This window comes from Serinus canaria, chromosome 1A, assembly GCF_022539315.1.
Source record: "Serinus canaria isolate serCan28SL12 chromosome 1A, serCan2020, whole genome shotgun sequence".
Taxonomy (NCBI): Eukaryota; Metazoa; Chordata; class Aves; order Passeriformes; family Fringillidae; genus Serinus; species Serinus canaria.
The window spans coordinates 34,064,931-34,084,804 of NC_066314.1; the positions used below are offsets into that span (position 1 = coordinate 34,064,931).

The window sequence follows — 19,874 nt, forward strand, 5'->3', positions numbered from 1 at the left end:
GAACATGAAAGAAATCTGTGGCTGGGCTACAGGGGAGGAATGGGGTAAAAAATATGCTTAAAAATGTGTGTTTCCTGGAACTATTGTAGGAGCCTTTAGATCTTGCCCATTGATATGTGGAGAATGTGTTTAAGCCATGCCACCAACAAGTGTGTCTCTATCTCCCCATTAATATCCACTTTGTAATGAAAATCGCCAGTGGGAAATCTCCAGCAGGGACTTGAATCTAGAAAAGATGTCTGATCATGGGAGGGCTTGTAGCTTGGCAAGAACCCAGACCCTCAGCACAACACAGGGCCACAATGAGAGGATGAAGTTAGACAAATGCAGGATGAAAGAAAACATAAACTGCTAACTGTGGAGGCAGCCAGATATCAGAACAGGGGACTGGATAGTCACCCTCTTGTTCAGGATCTTTAAGCTGAGGGCAAATTTTAGGACAGAAGATAACCTTTGGGAAGAATTCACATAACTGAGTCAGGCAGGTGCTGAGGGGTTCTGCTGTTCTCTCCTGGTATCTGGGCATCTGTTGTGGGCCACAGAAGAAAAAAGATTGCTTGCAACACCCTTGGAACTTCTGCAGCTCTACAGAAAGGCAGCCATTAGTGTCAAAAACATGACTTGGTTTCTGCATTGAAGGTTTAGGAAGGATTCCTTCTCCCAGCTATCAGAAAGTGGAAAGTGCCAAAAACAGGTCAGTAGCTAAGCTGGAAAAAGTGGGTCTACCTTCTCTACAGACCTGAAGCAAATCCTGTCTTGCAAGGCCTAGTAAATTGGCTTTGGCCACAAATGCAGAGCTGTAGTGATAGCAAGAATCAAGATTATTTCCACATGCATTAGACAGGGAGAAGATTTTTATCCACCAAATGCAATTTGTCTGCTTGTAGCAAGTATATTCCATTTAATCACATTCCAGCCATCTCTTAGCACCTTACTCAATGCCCTTGACTCTGAATAGAAATTCTTGGAAAACACTGGATGGCCCTGCTTATTCTTTCTGCCTCTGAAATGGGGCAAAGAAAAGTGGGACTGTTACAGAAATTTTAGGCTTTGTTGCCTTGGTTTCCTTGCCTATTGTATGCTCTGTTTTATCCTCCTGCTAAGCAAATGCTTTCCTTAACATTTATCATTGGGTTCATATAGGGACTTCATATAGGGAATTATATAATATAATTCTAAGTCTTAAAACATACATTAGGTCAGATTAGGTGATTACAGAACAGTTTTGACTATACAAAGCTACGAAAGACAGCTATGCGTTTGTCTGGTTAGATTTCTCAACACAGCAAACACAAGTTTAAATCTGCATTTGTGGGGTTTTTTTCTCTGAGAACAACAACAACCATTTAGGTATGGCCTCCCCTTGCAACAGGAAGTATTGGTGTAAAGCCTTGAGCTGACTCTGGCTCTTGCACAGTGGTCCCAAGCCCTTGATTCATGGGCAGCATGCTGGCAGAGAGCCCTTCCTACATTACTTATGGCCACAGGAAATTAAAAAGCTAAGACTGAGATGGACAGGAAGAGCAAAGCATAACGATGCCCCCCAGCACATTCCTTCCTAAGCACTCTTTTGGCCAGGGCTGAAGAAGGACAGAGTACATTAGATCAGATACCACAGGCACCAGTGTAATGAAAAACATTCCCAATTATCATGCTGCCCTTAAATTCATCAGAAGATATAGGGCTAGGCTTTTTGCTGGTATGGATTTGTGAGTTTTGAGGACATAACACAAGTTATGCCCGTTTGATGCCTGTAGAGACCTTGACTCATATCTATGCTGCTGCTTTTTTTTTTTTTTTTCTTTTACTCGGTGTTTATTTCCTTTCTGAAACTTTCTCAAGCACAGACTGAAATGTGAGTTGTATATTATTCCGCTTTTGCGAAGACCATCAGAAGACCTTAGGTATAAACAGCTAAAAATATAAGTGTGTCCTCTCTGTTAATATTGAACCTAATTGTAAATGGGATTTTTGCCTGGCTGAGAATTTCAGGATGCATTAGGATTCAGAGAGAAAGCACAGGACAAAATAACAGTCATCAGCTTTTCCTAACTGACCATGAAAGGCTCTTTAGAGAATATATAAATAAATAGCACCTCTATGCAGACTTACCCCTTGTCATTTTTCACCTTATTTTTTAGTTTACGGCATAGAAGAGAAAGTGAGTGAGAGATATTTGAGTTAAGTCAACTATAAAAACATATTAAGCTTACGCTATATCCACTGACCTGCTATTTTGATTCAGCAATCCAAGCCCGAAGGCAAATCCTGGACCCCTCCTCTTTCTCAGACGTCCTTAACCAAGTCCCCTTCAGATTTGCAAAAATCACCTTGCTCTTTCCTTAACCTGAAGCAAGGGGTTGCTGCTGCTGAGCCCTAAGAGGAGTGGACTGACAAGAACAGGGGTTAAAATGTCTTTCCACTTCTGGAAGTCTGTTTTTGCCAAGTGCTCTGTCCTGTCAGTTACACAGGGAACAAACGCAAGCAGCAGCAGCAGCAGCAGCTGCTGATCTTGCTCTTTTCTAGTCTATAATTATAACGCCACTTGCCAGAGGAAGGACCTCTTTCATTTGAATGAAGAATCTTGCAAAGGTTTTGGCTGGCACATACAGGTTTTTTTGCATTTTATTTCCTCCAAAATGGGATGGACAAGAAGGGAGTATTTTGTTCTGAGACTTGTCTTGAAAAGTGATATGTCCCTAACATGGTCCTGGGCAGACACATCAATGAATAGCACTGATTAACTACATCTAAACAGGAAGACCAGAGACAGCCCCTCCAAACCTGAAAATGTTCCCCAGCTGCACTTGGTCCAACCCTGGAGCACAGCATTTGCTGCATTTCTGCTTTGCTGATTTGACTTGGGAAATCAGGTCTCTGGGGCATGCTGTAGAAATCACTCATCCCTCAAAACAGGCAGAGTTGCTGCTAGGAAAAGCCTCAGTGGACCTATTCACAACTGTATATTTCAGCACGTGAAAATCCTTCTGCAGCTGGAGGTTTTACATAGGACTTCTTTCCCTCTTCCCCTTTGTAAAATGAGATGAACTCTGTCTTTTATGACCTATGGCATTAAGAGTGAGCTGTAGAAGGTGGTAGACTGTGAAAGCCCAGGAGATATCATATAATGTTGTCATAAACTTCAGCAGAGAATGAAATAATGTGACTGTGAAGTAAATAAAACAAAAATGCAGGGAAAGAGAATAAGCAAGATTTATAGATTTAATTCATTTTATGATGAAAGGTTTTCCCCTCTGCCTTAGTTGCATTAAGCTATTTGAGACCTTTTATTTAATTAAAACTCTCCCAGAAAGAATGGAAGTTTCTGCCATTGTTTACCTTTCTTCTTGTTGTTAATGGCCAAAGACAGACACTTTGATGTCAAAGCAGGCGAGATATTAGACTGTGGCATGTGTGTGTCAGGCAGTGGCCTGTGGCAAAAGATGACAAATCATTTTAGCATTCAGTGACTTGGCATGGAGAAACATACTGCCTGATCCTATTACAGAGACTGCCCTGTGCAAGGAAAATTTTTAACAACAGGGATATTTTAAGGTCACTGGGAAAATAATTACTTAGACCTAAAACATTTTTCTTTGCTGAGCATAATAGTTTGCTGGTCTTACTGAGTGGTAAATAATAGTACCTCTATGTGTCAGTAGGTATCAGGTGGTTTTCCTGGCAGCTCTTCAGTATTCCTGCAGATTGAGTGGCTGAGATTGCTCTACTGGCTCTGAGCTGTTTTGCAGAGGACATGAGATTTAGTGCTCCTGTGTTTTCAGAGGCAGAAATAAATACAGGTTTCCATCTGTGTAGCTCCACTGGGACTGGTTCTGTAGGAAATACTCCTTTTTTTTATCTCTAAGGTGTCCCTATTTCCTTGTTGGATATTTCCAAAGATAGTCAATGTTTTTACCTCTCTTCCTCTGTTTTTCTCTTAGGAAATGTAGTTTCATCTACAAAAACAGTTTTCAGAAGTTCCTTTCTATATGCAGTTCTATTAATGATCACTGATAATGGTGTATTTTGCATTAATTTTCTCTTGATGTACTTTGAACAAATACAAGAGACAAAAACACTTTAGCACTGTGTAACTAGACAGGTTCCTGCTAGTATCATCCATGGATGTTTAACAAGACAGCTGAATGTAACAGATAGAAATCCATCAAATAAAAGTTATTTAATATTTTTATGCTTTCGACTTCTCTCTCCTCTTGATTTTTGAGCACATTTATACTGGAAGATTTCTGGAAGAGACATTAATAAGTATCATGTGCTAGTGAAGCTTCAAGCAAGCACTTCAGTATCTGTAACGACATCACATAATGCCAATATCCAAAGAAATGCCATAAAAAATAGGCTAAAATATGGTCTGAACAACATGAAAGAATTTTATTATTGAAAGTAAGTGAATAATTAAAGTGTTGGGAAGAGAGCAGCATTAAAGAACCCACTGTCAGATTTTCTCATATGAGAATATATTGAGTTTTGCTATACTTTTCTACTTTCTGTCACTTGCTGCTGGAATTCCTGTCTTAAATAAATCAGTAAATTACCATAAAATGTCCTCTGCCCATAGAATGACTGTGTAGAGACTTGCTATGCTATCTTACAGTCTCTTTCATGAGAGAAATTGCAATAATTAAAAGTTAATCTAGTGGGAGAGATACCGCTGTACTTAGCATCAGTCAATGTGGGTTATGGAAATATACTTTAAAGAGGCTCTTTTATCTCCTGAAGTCACATGGTAGAATACTTGAGAGGATTACAAATGAATTTGTCTACAGGATAAAGCCTGCTGTCCTGACAGATTAATTCTCTGAGTACTGTAAAACTGCAATCAAAAATACTATGCTTTGCAACTTCCTTGTGATGAAATAAACATCATTTGGTATGCAGCAGTGCTGAGTTTGCTATTAGAAATATGATTATTGTGACTCTTATCAGCCTCAACAATCTTTTTATTGGCAAAAGGCACAGACACACAATGTCACCATAGGACTTATCAGACAGAAGATGAGATCAACAATGCATCCAGGAATAAGGTGTCCAGAAACTGGATTCAAAAGCCAGTGCCTGAATTGACTGGGAGAGCTTTCTCGTGACTTAAGACTTATGTCTCCAAAGTGCTCCATATCATGTTCATCTGAAACAATCCGGGTAGGTTATTTAATACAGGCTAGCAGAGTTTAAGTGAAAGCTAAATGGTTAAAAGGCAATCACAGAAGGAGAGGTGCTTGATCTTGCTCTATGAATTGGCATTTCTGAAGTGTCAGTGTACTTTGCAATATAACCAGGGTTTCAAAACTTCTTACACATTATCAAATGTTAGATATTAGACAATTTCTTTACTTACCTAAAAATGCATGTGATTGCACAGCCATTTTATAATCATTCTCTTTTTTTACATGCTGATGCCGCAAAACTGTAATTTCTTTTTAATGAAGAAGTTATGTTAACAAAATTTTGTATTGCTCTGGACATTGAAGAATACTGATAGTTGATAGTCTTTGCTTCATAATATATACTTAGTACTTATATCTCTTGTATTTCTCAGGGAGTTAAATCAGAGAAAGACAAATATTTTCTCCCATTTAAATGCTTATTTTGTACCACAAATATTCACCTAATATATTCATATTCGAGGTAATAATGCATAATTTTTTGCACAATAGGCATTTTTGTGCTCTATGTCAAGATTTTTGAGGTATCACTGGAAGCCACATAAACTCATGCTCTTCATGGCTTAATAGCCTAGGTTTTCAGTGAGGGATGTTACATCTCAGAATAGCAAACGATGTCCCATGTGCCCTGCATGGAAATATAATAATAATAACAAAAATAATAAAAATGGTATGTAAAAATGGGCAACACACATAACACTACAACTGAGCCATTGTGTTTCTCCCATTTTATAAGGACAGCTTTGCTTATTTGGAGAAATACTTCATAGGATTATATTTTGGTTTGTGTTTATGAAAATCCACCTACAAGAATGATAATGCAGATTAGTGCACTATTTAAGATAATAACACCATGCAGTGATGAGTGATACAAAACTATGGAGCAATTCACTCTATATAACACTGCTAGAGGTGTGATTAAATCAGTGGCAACTGATTGGAGAAAGAACACCCTTCATTTCCTCTATTCAAATTAAAGGGTACCTCAACCAAAAACTTAGAGTCATGGTACTGGCAAATGCAAATGGGACTGGTAAGGATGGAGGATTTTCTTGAGTCGTCTCTTGGGCAGAGAGATTTGTCGGAGTATTTGCTTGTATGAGAGACAAAGGGAAAGATAAGACAAAAGAGATTCCAAGAACAAGAAAGCAACTATGAACAGAAAAGCATTTCCAGGGAAATGTGTCTAGAAAAGGTGAGTTCTTTTGTGTTACTTATTGTCTGGAAAGAATTTGGAATTGTTGTTGTTGCTGTATTTGTGAGAATAGGATTATTGGTGTTTGTGATAAAAAGGATTACACTGAGATGGCTAACCATCATTAATTTCTTGTTGTAAAGGGAACAACTCACATGAGTTTTAGCTTATTTAACTAGTTTTATTTCAAATAACCCTAATCATACATTCTGGTATTCAAAGCATCAGTAGTACACACATGAAAAGGATAAAACTGAGGTCTTTACTCCATCAGCTAAGTGGTCCTGCCAGTCATGTATTAAAGCGAACTGGCTTTCCTCTCTCCCATAGTTCAATGCCACACGTGTCCCTCAGAACTTCATTTGTTCACTTTTTAGATATTGATTAAGAGGGAAAAAACCAGGAAGAGAGTAAAAAGATCAAGTAGCATGCAGGAAAAAGAATAGCATGTTTAGTCAACCAACAGAGATAAACAACTAACCTTTTTCTATGGACAGCAAGTCTGATCTTTTCCACCTGAATTTCAACAAATCCTCTCATTCTCTGTTCTCTGCAACTTTTCACTTAGAAAAACTGCCTGAACAGCACCTAAAGCCTCGTTGTTCCCCCAGACATGAGGTTCAATCAGTTTGCCAAGAGCAGATGAAATAAACCCTCTGCTTGCTGTGCTGCTGTTGAGCCAGTGCCTGGCTGAAAACATGCACAGGCATTGAATGGTGCTGGCTGGGGAATTTATCCTTCACTCTCCTCTGGGTAAATCCATGCTTTGACTATTTTAATGAGGTGACAGAAAATGTTTCCTACCACGGTGAGTGTGAGAGAACATTTCCAATCAAGGTAACAGAGATGTATATGATACTGGAGACTGGACTCCTGGGAGGCCTAGCACTTTTAAGGTCACTTTGGGAAGTGTAACAGTAATCCCTTTCTTTTGTGCAACTGAAACTGCTCTGGTTTCAATATTACTTAAGCATTTTTTACCATCTACCAAGTAAAGAACTCAGATTACTTTTCAGAAATGCCTCTCTGCTGCACTGAACTTGCAGAGCATTGGCGTCATGAGTGTGCTGAGCTCGAGAAGAGAGAAGAAGACAAGGAGAAGAAAAGGCCACTCTAAACTGGGACACATTCCTATGCCCATTGGAGTGATGCCTGTTCCAACTAGGTAACTCTAAATAGAAGGTGAATAAAACAGTGCTTCTGTCAAACAGGGAAATGGTTGGTACCTGTAAAAACTTCTCCTTAAGATCAGCCTCCCCTCTGAGAACACAACTTGGCAATAACTGGCAGGCTTGACTGAAGTCTGATTTTGAATCTCTGGGTTGCTGGGCAAAAATAAAAAAAACCCAGCTCATTAAAGCCACATATTCCATTTTCAGAGCAACTTCATATGAAAGAATGAAGACCCTTGAAAAATTATTTAAACTTTATCATGGGAGTATGTGTTATGGGGAAGGAGGAAGAAGTTTCATGAATTTCATTTAGAGATGGAAAAAATAAGGTGCAGGGAAGGTACCAAGGTCCAAAGCAGACTTGTGAATAAAACACAGGGTTCCTGAATTCTTCCCTGGTGCCTTTAACTGCTTTTATTTTCAGTATTTGTGGAGCTGTTTTTAAAGTCTCATCAAGTAAAAGAATTCTTGAGTTTTAACAACAGGTTTTTTTGGGCTACAAAGTTTGTTTGGATTTTTGGAAAGGTAACTTTCATGTGAAAATCTATTTTGCATTTTTATTTTCTGATTTCTGAGTTCAGGTTTGGTATATCTGCTATCTTCCAACTAGGGATGAACACGTTGTACTATTTTTAATTGCACTCTGGATGTGTCCCTGGCTTGCTTCTAAAGATAAACAAAGCCACATGTCAGTCCTTACATAAGTTGGTAAGCCCATTTCAGTTGTTATGTTTCTTCTATTTAGTATTGCTACATTTATAAGCACCTTCAAAAAATGTAGAGGCGTTATTATTTCATATTCAACAGCAGAATCTGTCTAGTTGGGCAGCTTGTTTGCAGAATCAGTCTTACAGTCAAAGTGGGCAATTGTAATCTAACATGCTTGAAGGGGAAATTTCTTTTTAATCCTTGTCATTTTAACAGTTAATGAAGAATTTATATATTTTTTAATTTGTACATTCTTTGGTTAGGCTGTGTTCTGTGTATTCCCTTAACAGTGTTGTTTTGATTTTTTATTAAATCAGTAAAGAATGTGCCATTGTTTTAATATTTGTCAGTGAGCTCTGCCAGTTGTGTATAGATATGTACAGTGTATGAATGAATTTATTTGCCAAGTTTCTATTTTTTAGTATTCAAGCCTTGACTTTCAATTAATGAATACAAGGCTTAAATGAGTATTTCCTTTTTAGACGTCATTTTAAGTTCTTGTTTCTATATTAATTTAGTGCATGTACAGCAGAGGTGATAACATTGGTAGCAGAGGTGAAGACTATAAAGCAGTTTGAGGTTTTGATGCTGCAACATATTTGTTGCATGATTTGAGCACATCATTTGAAGACAAATAGGAAAGAATCAATATATGTGATACAGATAAAGTTTGCTAAGGCTTTTGAAATTCCCTCCAGTGACATATCATAAGAAAGGGAGTGGTATGCTCTCCAGCATAAACTACTGTAAAAACAATAAGAGTATGAAAACCCCACTCAAACCATGCTTTTAGAAGGTCAATTTTTCAAGAGGAGCATCTCAGCTGACAACATGCAGTATTTTAATTAATGACTCAGCTGATGGAATAGACAGTGCACTTATCAAATCTACAAGATGTGAAGGGTCTTAAACATTTTTTTTTCAGAACAAGATTAGAATTCAGTAAGAATCAATGGACATAGAAGAAAATTCACAAGTGAGGTTAGACACAAGCTGGAGAAGGACTGGTTAAGCAGTGTTCTGCTGCCATAAGAGAAAAAGCAAAGGATCTTTGGTAGGATGTATAAGCAAATGTGTGATATCTTAAAGTAAGTGCTCATCAGACCCCAGCTGGAGCGCTGTGTCTGGAATCGAGCGCTGTTCTGATAAAGACCCACAGGGAGAAACCCAGAGAGAACAAGAAAAAAATTGGAGGCCTAAAAAACATCACCTTTGAGGAAAGATTAAAACAATTGTTTATTTTTGGATGAAATTGAGGGTATAAGTGATGCTATCAAATACCCTGAATTCTGCTTCTTGTATTCACTGAGATAAGCTCGTTACCTCTTCTACACAGCAGCACAGGAGATGAGGTTAGACTTTGGAAGACACTTGTAACTCCAAAGTTAGTTCAGCACTGGAATGTTCTGCTTAGGGAGGCTGTTCTGTCTTTCACCATTGGAAGTTTTAAGAAAGAGCTTCAGTAGCAGTTAATATCAATCCTGCTTATTTTCTGTTACCCTGGGCCTTTTTTTAGTGGGTAGATTTGAAAAATAACACAGATGTCACCAGTTTTAACATTCTATTAGCTGGACAGGGAGGGCAGAATAGAGATAAATTTTAGGGCTCCAATCAGCTGGAAGCTTAATTATGCCAATGTACCAATTGGATTTGCTTTCAAAATGGTTAGCTAAACAACGAAGAAATATGCGTGAGTGGGGAACTACAGTTCCCAGTACTGCTAGCACTGGTTCAACTGAGCTAGTAGAAGGTGGGGGGGGAGGAAATTTCTAGAATAGATAAGATTTACAGTCTCTGTAGATTTTTTTGTATATAGTGGATCATTCTTTGGGGTTTTTTTCACTGTACTATGGCATTTCAATGCATGTGTGACTGCTGTTAATAGATTTATCCTTTGGCTTTCTTGAGTTTATTGTTTTGTAACATCTTGACAAACAGGGAGGTAATAAGTACAGTTCATTTAATATTTAAAAAGTAATAAAATAAACAAGTAAGAAGTACCATAGGCAAGTAGAAAGTGAGATTTCAAATTTTATTTGCTTTATTAATCCATGACATTGCTGGGACATCCTCCCCTACTAAACACTTAAACATCCTACAAAGAGAAAAACCATCTCTTTCTTTAACTCCTCCCAACCTGTAGGGAGAAAAATTACATTAGCTGGCATTTGCACTTCTGTGTGGAGATGAGAAACTTTAACTAAATTCAGATCAAAGAAAAACTACACACTTGTTTTTTCTAAAGTCCTGCAGCAATCCTTGCCTTCAACAGAGAGCCCTGCCATGGTCTGGGACTACATTCTGCAAAACAGAAGGCCTTCGTCTCTTCCATTTTCTCCTCCCTGAAACAGGTTTCTTAGGATGAGTGGACTGTAGCTATTAGGAAAGGAAACAACCACATTTGAAGTTACAGTCTCTTAGAGAGATGGTTCAAATGTGACAGACAGAACTGCAGTTCAGGGGGACTCTGTGCAGTGCAGGAACTGTTTGCAGTGATTTTTATCACACCTCCCATCAGTATGACTGGAAAGAAGCTACACAAGTTGAGACTCAGTTTTCAGTATATAGATTGCTCCAGCCAAGTCTGTGCCAAGATACCTATTCAGTGTTCTATCTAGCTGGAGAATGGAAATTTCTCATCTGGGGCATTTGACCACATTGTGGAGCTCAAAACAAACAGCCAAACTGTACTGTCTTCTGTGAGTCTGTCTTGGATGATTTTTCCTTGGATGAGCCTTGGACCTACATTACAGGTGTAGGTCTGCGCATAGGTCACACATGTCTCCAGTACTGCCTCTGCTCTTCCTGATAAGACTTCCTGAATGGATCCTGGGCTTGATTTGACATCTCACCTTGGATGATTGTCACTGGTGTATGGCAAAGCTTGTTGCTATCGCCACCTGGCTCTGCTCTTGGCTGTGCCCTCATGGGTGACCTTGGCTCTCAGTTCATGATGCCTGAAGGAGTAGCTCTGCCCTGACACTGATGTGCAACTCAGGAAGGAGCAAAGGGCTGGATAAAAATACTCTTTTAATATATCTTTTTCTTTTGCCCCATGCAAAACACTCCTTTTATTTATGACTCTGGATTTAATTCAATTTATTTATTCAATTTATTTTAGCTTTTAATTTTAATCATGTAAATTATGCTTTCTGTGTTTTGTTGTTGCCTGACTCTTTAAAGTATTGCACACAGCAAAATACAGGAGTACTTTGACAAAATAAATCTGTTGGTGATTAATTTCAGCAGTCAAATGTCTTTGGAACTATACTGCTATTATTTCTTGAAATGCAAGACGTCTAATCTGGTTAAGACAGCAGACTGTCATGCCAAGCACAGTCATTGTACAGGATTAAGAACTATAGGATTACAGATCCTAATTATAGACTCTTGTTGGTTTACTATGTCTTAATAGGTTGTTTTCAGCTTATGATTCCACTTGTCATCTCTTTTGCAAGCATGTTTTTAATAAATTTCTGATGCATCTTCTAATTTGTCAGACCTGTATTCTGATAGCACTGCCTGGATTCTATCTCATGTCAATATTAGCAAATTAAATAGTTTAAAGTTCAAGGTCCTTATACTGAACATCTCTGCTCTTTTGGGGTTTTATAACAAACTTTAAGTTATACTGCTGTTTGAATATTCCACTTCTGGCACTTTGGTTTCTTGGTTTTCAGACTGCTTCCAGAAAAGCTATAGATGATGACTTTCTGTAGCCATATTTCTGCCTGAGCCCCATTGCAGTCAATGTAGATTTACATACTGGATTTAGAAGATATTAGTATTAATGGGTACTGTATTTTTACATTATGAGGAGTGGCATTGATACACTTGCCTTTGGACGTCATCTTTGTCGTGTTCTTTTGCTATTCTTTTTTGCTTCAAAAAGCCAATGAACTTTTTGCTTGGTGGATGCCATGGGGAATGTGCCACAGAGAGCATTATTTGTCTGTGGCTATGTCCTGCAGGACTGGCCGAACAGGATTCTTTCACATTCAATGGAAAGCTGTCAAGATAATTAAAGTTTCAATTATTGACTGGAATGCGGCCTAGATTCCTTAACCCATGAATGGGACAAGGTCTTGTTTACCTTAGATTTTTGCTCAAGTTCCTCACCATGCAGCACACGATTCAGTTCAGCTGCACTAACAGCAAGGAAAGTACATGGTCCAGCTAATAGTGCTGTCATTTGAAGGATATTTTTTGGCTCTGTAATCAGACCAGTGGTGAAATGGATGCTTATTTATAGCAGCTTTATAACATTTTGCCTATCACCTTTAAGACATAGGACACACAGAACAGTACAGACCAGGACTTCAAGTGCACTAAGTACCATGCTTGTGTCAGGGTGGCAATGGGAACGGCTTAAGGCAGGCCCAGATGAGACATAGTAATTGCCCTTAATCAAACTACTGGGACTGGAAAAACACCTCTCCTTAGCAAGTGAGGCCTTTTATAGCTCTATATGTGGCCTCATTTCAGAAATTTTGTGTGTACAGTTCAGTCTTTAATTATGAAATTATAAATACATTAGGGAGGCTTGGGAACTGATTTGGAACAGTGCATGCCCCATGAATGAAAACTGCTGGATAACCACCTGGCATATTTTTCATTTTCTCATTTTCAATTGTGCAATCCCGTGCCTTTGTTACCGCATGCCATTAAACACAGAATGACTAACTTCCTCGTGTTTTTCGCGGCAAAGGAACACTGAGGTGGACAGCCCTGTGCTCGCCAGCCCCTGAAGAGTAGCAATGTTCCATGTTTAACTCTCTGGCCCGCTGAGGAGCGGCGGCCCCGGCCCCTTCATTCCCTCGCCCCCGCTCCGGTCCCCTCACGGAGGTCACGCCCCCCCCCCCCCCCCCCCGCCGCTAGGGGGCGCCAGCGGGGCCGCGCACACCTGCCCCCCCCCGCCCCGCTGCGGGCGCTGCGCCGCGCCGCGCATGCGCGGCCCGGCCCCGCAGGTCGGCTGAGGGGACGCGGCGGCGGCAGCGGCCGCTCCTCTCTCGAGGCTCGGCAGGTACGTGTGGCGGGGGCTGCGCCGCTCCGGCCCCAGTCCCGGCTCCGGCTCCGCCAGTGGGAACGTGGGGTGGCTGCCCGGGCTGTGGTTCCTTGGTAGTGCTGCTGCACCTGCCCGCTGACGCGTCTCCGGGAGCCTGTGCCCAGGCGGGCGGAGCAGGCGCCGCCGGGGAGCGCTGCCCCTAGCCGGGGCGCCGTGACCGGGCGCGGGCTGGCTGTGGCGGCTGTGGGACTCTGCCCGGAAGAACGTGGGGACAGGTGACGGCCTGGGCCATGCCGCTGTGCCCGTCTGCGGTGGGGGGCGTCCCCGGATCCGTCGGGGCTTGCGTGGGCGCGGAAGGGGCTGTCGGCGGCAGGGATGCGCTTGTCCCCGAGTCTAGCCGCGGTCAAAGGCAAAACTGGCAAAAGTAGTTCTCAGGAATCACCCCGGGAAGTGCCGGGGGCACCTGCCCCTGGGGTGACAGCGGCGGCGGACAAAGAGCCATCGCATCCCCGGGGCCGGCGGGTCGGAGCAGCTGCCGTGCTCCCCGGGTAGCGCCTGTGCGGGGCCCGAGGGGAAGGGCGGCCCGGCGGCGGTGGCCGAGACGAGGAGAGGAGGGATGCGAGAAGGAGCTGAGCTAGTGCTGAGCGCTTCGCCTCCGCTCACGGAGCTGTCGGCCGGCGGGGCGGCAGGTGCGGATCGGGGAGAGCGCCGAAAGGGGCAGAGGGAGAAGCGGGGGAGGGCCGGGCAGGCCCCCTTGGGTGGTTCGCAGGTTTTGCCCCCCTCGAGCGGTGCCAGAGCAGCGTGGGCAGGGACCGGAGTGGCGTTCTGCGCTGTGGGACAGTGGGGTTGCGCTCGCCTGTAGCTTTTGTGGTTGCTTTATGGTCTGTCAAGCAATATTGAGGGCCATACTTAAGTCGCCGATAACTGGTCTTGTAAACTGAAGTAGTTAAGTAGCTTATTTGACTTTGCCTTTATTTCTAATGTAGTTATGTTGGATAGTAAGGCTCAGAAAGTAAATTTTGTTACAAGTTGATTACAGGCGATGAGCTATGCAGAAATTTGTGCTGCCAGAGTGCAGATGCTCCAATAATTCCCCGAGGGTCACAGGGCTTTGGAAGTAGGAGAACAGAGTGACCAAAGCCTTAATGATACCATCAGAATTTATCTTGCTGACAAAAAGCTACAGTGTTTTCATGAGTTTGAAAGTGTTGTCTGTTTTGTTTGCAGATATTATACTAAGTTTTATGTTGGTTGCTTTGTTTGCTGCGTTCCTTTTAAAGCATGTTCTTAGGAAGTCTCAAAAACAGTTATCTAAATAGATAAAATAATTATTCTTGTATAGACTTGCTGTAACTGAAATTATCAGCTTCTCTTTTGAAGCAGATGTAAGGTTATTCAGACTAGAAGTATGTATTGGCAGCTACCATCTGTTCAAATATTTGTATTCCTCACTGTAGGGCAAAACCTGAAATCTTGTTGCTTTAATATTTTTATTGTTGTTTCTATTATAGATCTGTTTAAAGAGTTTTTGGAAAGGTTAAAGTTGGCCCTTCTGTATTTGTCTCTTGGCAGTCATTCATCCATTGTGCTTGGTTAATGTTACCTAGTGAGCAAAGAAGGATAAATAATTTACTGTTCTCATTATGCTTTTAATAAATAACAAATGGGAGTGCACCTCACAGCTGCAACTGGAATATCCATCTTGTTATGCTATATTTAAAAGGGATATTTTTTTCCACAGGAGAACAGAACAGTCACAAGAAGCATTTTGATTATAGACTGCAGCTTTCTTCATAGCTGTTATTGATTTGGTTTAAAAATTCATGTAAAATACCAAATGAGATGGTCACTCACTGTTCCACTTAGGTTTATGGATTTTCTCAGAAAGGAGATGTGTACTTTGGATTTTTATTTTTAAGACCCTTTTTAATATGGCATGTAAAATATTGTCTTACTGTAACCTGTCAAGACTTGTATTAGAGACTTTATTAGCACTAATACACTAACCATTTTTTAATAAATTAAGAAAATGTTTCTTTAAATGCATTTGGAGGTTCAATGACAGAAAATTCATGGTAATTTTACTGAAGTTTAAGTTTACTTACTGAATATATTCAGTGTTAACTGAAAATGAGAGGATCTTTAGGTCCAAGTCTTGGCAAGAATGACACTACAGTCATTGTGATCAGGTTTAAACCTGAGATGGGCTTGTGAAATTGTTTCCAAGATAAGGCAGAACAACGCTCTGCTTTAAGAAGAACAGGAACTGCAAAGAGAATTATATTTTCATTTTAATTAACTTGGTTTGAGAGTCATGTTAAGAGAACAGCATTCTTTGAATGTTTGTTTACAATGAAAGTTTGCGGTGTTCTTTTCCTTTGCAAAGCACTGACTTTTCACTCTAGTAAGAGGTGTAGTATCTCCCAGACTCTAAACCATGTTTATTTATAAGTTTCACAAGCACTTCATAAATATAGGTCATTGAATCTTGTGTGCTGCTTGTTTCTGTAAGAGAGACACTTGCTGTACCTATATTTTTCTAGTTGAAGATATACCTAAAAAAAGTTTTTAAGAGATTTTTTTTTAATCATCAGTTCACCACAACAAAAATCCTTGTAACTTCATAAAATCCTGCTATCAAGTAGACTGTTTCTTTTAAAACAGTGCAAAATAGTGTTTTCAATGCATAAAGTGAGAGTAAAACTAGACCCACATCATAGTATTCTATGACAACAGTAGAGGGAATGCAGTAAAAAAATATTCTCACGTTAAACCAAATGTGTTTCTGCTAGCTGTTAAATTCTGTAAACTTGCTGAACTTACACCTTACCTTCCATTTACTGTCTTGCCTAGTTTACCATTTGTTGGTAAATACATCGTGTGAGGTCACTTGAAAATAAAATAAAAGTAGAATATGTAAAGACTGGAATAGTCCAGTGCTTTCTTTTCTCTCATATCTTACTGGCTAAAAAAAAAATTAAAAAAATAAAAGCTTTGTTTTAGGTTCTTGGAGAAGAAATTTCTATGACAATTGCAAGATTTTAGGATTGGGAATTATTTTTTGCAAACCTTAAAGGAATTCCTATACCAAATCTTGAATTGTGTTCATGCAATCAACTGGCATTGATAATGGTATTTAAACTTGCTTGAAATCTCTGGCTAACCTTAAATATAAAACAGTTTAGGAAGAAAATTTACCACACTTTGTCCTGTGTCTACATCTCTTGAATATCTTATACTGGATAGATGTAATTGAATTAGTTTTGAACTTGAAATTATTGCGTGCATATGCCTTACAACAATTTAAATTTAAAACCACCTATTTGCATCTGATAGGTTTGAAGTAGCAGTACTTAACTGAACTGCTTCTTTAAAAGGTGTTCATTAATCCACTGTTCTTAATTCCCTACTGAGTTCTTTAGAGTTTAAAACATATTACATTCCAGGCTCTGTAATGCCACATATTTTAAAATTTTTTGTCCCTAAACCCACTGAGAAGAATGCAGGTCCAGTGGTGGGTTAATGGCAGTTGTTTTGAGGAAAAATCCACTCTCCATACCCCTTCCAAATCAGCTGAAGCAGATGTTGGAGTCTAATAAATGAAGTCTTTGAGACTCAGTTACATATTAAAGGCCTGCTGCATGGAGGTTAAACCACAGTGGCTAATGGGCACATTCTTTTGATAAATACTAACTAGAATTTGCTCTTGGTGATAATGTTTAGAGGTGTTAACTTTCTTCCTTAAGGGATTTTTTTTTTCCTCTTCCTACTCGAGCAGGTAGCCATTCTGTTACGAGCAGGTAGCCATTCTGTTACGATTGTACTCTTTTACTATTAAAGCTGAAAATGAGATTACTGATGTGTGAAATGTTTGGTGTTGGCATTGCTTTAAAATGGACTATAGCAGTCAGGAAATTGTTCTGAGTTGTTATCTTCAAAGTGTCTGGTATTCAAAAGCAATCTGTGAAAGACAAACTCCAAAGTTTGTGGTAGGTGGTTTTCAACAATTTTTTTTCTAAAGGAAACAAACCTTAACAAATTACTGGCTTTCAGGGAGCTTTTTAGTATTTAGTTATTGAGTGCTTTGATTCAGACAAATAGTTAAACCCCTCTTAGAGTTATAACAGAAAAATTAGGTATAAGCATTTTGATTTGACTGCTGTTAAAAATATTTGTGGTTCTCCATTTCTGTTAGAAGCTTTAGGAAGTGTTGAACCAACTGTTGTTAAACTGGTTTCTTTGTAGTACATTTTAGTTTACTATTAGACAAAATAACAGATTTGAATATAGTTTCCTCATGTAGTTGTGGTTAGTCAGCAGTGCAGGTGAGGCAGCAAAGAGGTAATAAAAAGTGGCATTTGTCAGCTCCCTCCAAATTTGCATTATTTCCAGGTGAAAGCATAAGGAAATGAATTATTTTGTTGCTTCATCCTGATTTATTACAGTACTTGACATTTTTATGTGATGCTAATTGCATAGTATCAACTAAGAAAAAAAGAATCCCATTTAGTATGCACTAATGTGATTCCAAACCTTCACCTTATATTCCAAGCCTTCTCTTATGTAGTAGGAGAAATAATAAGAAAATTAATTATTTTATTTAACATGTGTGCTGCCCTGAAATGTAAGAATATCAGCTTTTGTTCACAGTAGCAGAATTACTACTAAGGAGTGCTGTGTCAACAGTGTGTGGTTTTTTTGCACACAGTCAGCTTGGCTCCTGGGGAAGCTCTCAGCTTCCCATTTGCTTCATGTTCCTTCACAGCAAGGCTGTTCATCGCTGCCTTAGTCAATAATCCGAATCCTTCCTGCAGGCCTCTAATCTTTAATGACACTGAAATTTATTATGCATTTTTAATCCTTCTCCTTTTGGTTACCACTACTTTGAAGAGTTCTTTCCCAAGAGAGAGCTTTTAGTTTTACAACCACCTGGTCTTTTGCATGTATGTTTGGTTTCATGAATGTGTAACGTGTCTTCATAATGGTGTTGGTGAGTCTTGAAACTGCGATACTTAATAGGGGCTCCTTTGTCTTATCTGGGCGGTGTACCCAGCTTCTGCCTAGTGAGAAGTAATCTTAGGAAAGAAAAAAGTTGTGACTGGAAAGTGTTTTACACAGATGGTTTGCTTATGAGTGCCCATTTGACAGGCTATGGGAAAAATATAGCTGAGGGATTTTATTTTCAGCTCTTCCAGGAATAACTTCTATAACTTTTAAAACTTTTTTACTTCCTCTATCAGAAAGAGCTTGTTTTTGCATAGCTGAGAAAGTTATGCATGGATTTATTTACTGTTTAGGCTGGGGTCAATACTTAAGGTATAAGCTGAGTGATAGTCTTATAAATATCCTAATCTTTTTGGTTTGGACTTTTTCTTTATTTTTTTTTAATGTTAAAAATACTTCAGGATACAGGCAGATTAGGTGGAAAAGCTGTAGGAAAGAATTCAGTGGAACATTTCTCAGTGGAGTGGGACCATGTAGGTAGCATAGATTCCTCCCATCCATCCCCTGAACATATTATTTTGCCAGGGTAAATTGGTGTGATGGTCCAGAGGGACAGTTAGAAGTGCATTTGAATATTTGAAAGATAATAAGTAGGCTTTCAATTGTTTTTTCTCTATGTGAGCCAGCATGGCCTTCTAGGCTTCAGAATGTAAACAAATTTGTGTCTGTTATCACAGATATATGGAATGGTGCATCTTTTAACCTGTTGCTTACTTTGTGTACTTAAAGTATTTGCTCCTAACAGACAGCCCTAATAGTTGTACAGAAATAGTAAGATAAGTGAAAAAACAATAAATATGCTTTTTTGTGAGCCTTTTTTTTAATTCTTGGAAAAGGCTAAGTAGCATTTTTTAAACAACTTGGTTTTTGAAAAAAACCTTGCACAGCAAAGTTCAGCCAGTGGTACTGGTGATATGAAGTTCCATGATATCTCTACTGACTATCAAGGCAGACTGTGAGTTTTAAGAGTAATTAGCAATGACTAGCATCTTTCAAACTTGAAATAGCAACTAGTCAGCAGCAAGGGAGTATGTGGCAGAAGTTCTTCTTTGGTCTGTTTCTGTTTTGGTCTCGGGTGGGTCTCAATTTCTGCTTCTGTTGTATGGATTTGGGTGCACTTTCCTAGGTGCTGAAGAAAAGACAAGGCATCTAGGCAGCCGTTCTGCATCCATGTTCAGAACCTGTGTCTTTTGTTAGTTGTGAAGACTGGAATCCAAAATACGAGGAATTTTAAGTGGCAGGTTGGTATTGTTGCCAGTATAGTGGTGCTGGGTATGGCTGGCTTGGTGGTCAAAGAAGAGGACAGGGGTGGGAACAAAGAAAGAGAAACTGTTTGTGTAGATGTGACCCTGACTTTGAGATCTGTGACATGGATATTTTTCAGCTGGTGTGATGAACTATAAAGATGACAGTATTTTTGCTTATTAACTGTAAAACAGTTATGTATTAATTCCATTGTAGAGCTGAAAACATTCTTGAAATTAAACTTTGAAGAAATGTCCTGTAGCTGTGTTAGTTCCTTCATTTTAATTTGTCTACTTAACCGGCTTTATCATCATGTAGAGCATGTAATTGTAAGGTTTCTAATAGTTAAGAACTGTAGGGAA

At 39.6% G+C, this 19,874-nt stretch overlaps 1 protein-coding gene across 2 annotated transcripts in view; it reads left to right on the top strand.

Moving 5' to 3' along the window:
• Positions 1–13,200: 13,200 nt before the first annotated feature.
• The window catches only part of RAB3IP (RAB3A interacting protein), a 33,353-nt gene continuing 26,679 nt past the window's right edge, over positions 13,201–19,874 (top strand). Inside the window, exons 1-2 of one of the 2 annotated variants that reach the window (XM_050969683.1) lie at positions 13,216–13,281; positions 19,394–19,508. The gene's annotated coding sequence lies outside the window, so the exon portion shown is untranslated. Of the gene's footprint in view, positions 13,282–19,393; positions 19,509–19,874 lie in introns of both variants that reach the window. The other variant, XM_050969682.1, reaches the window with a different exon arrangement.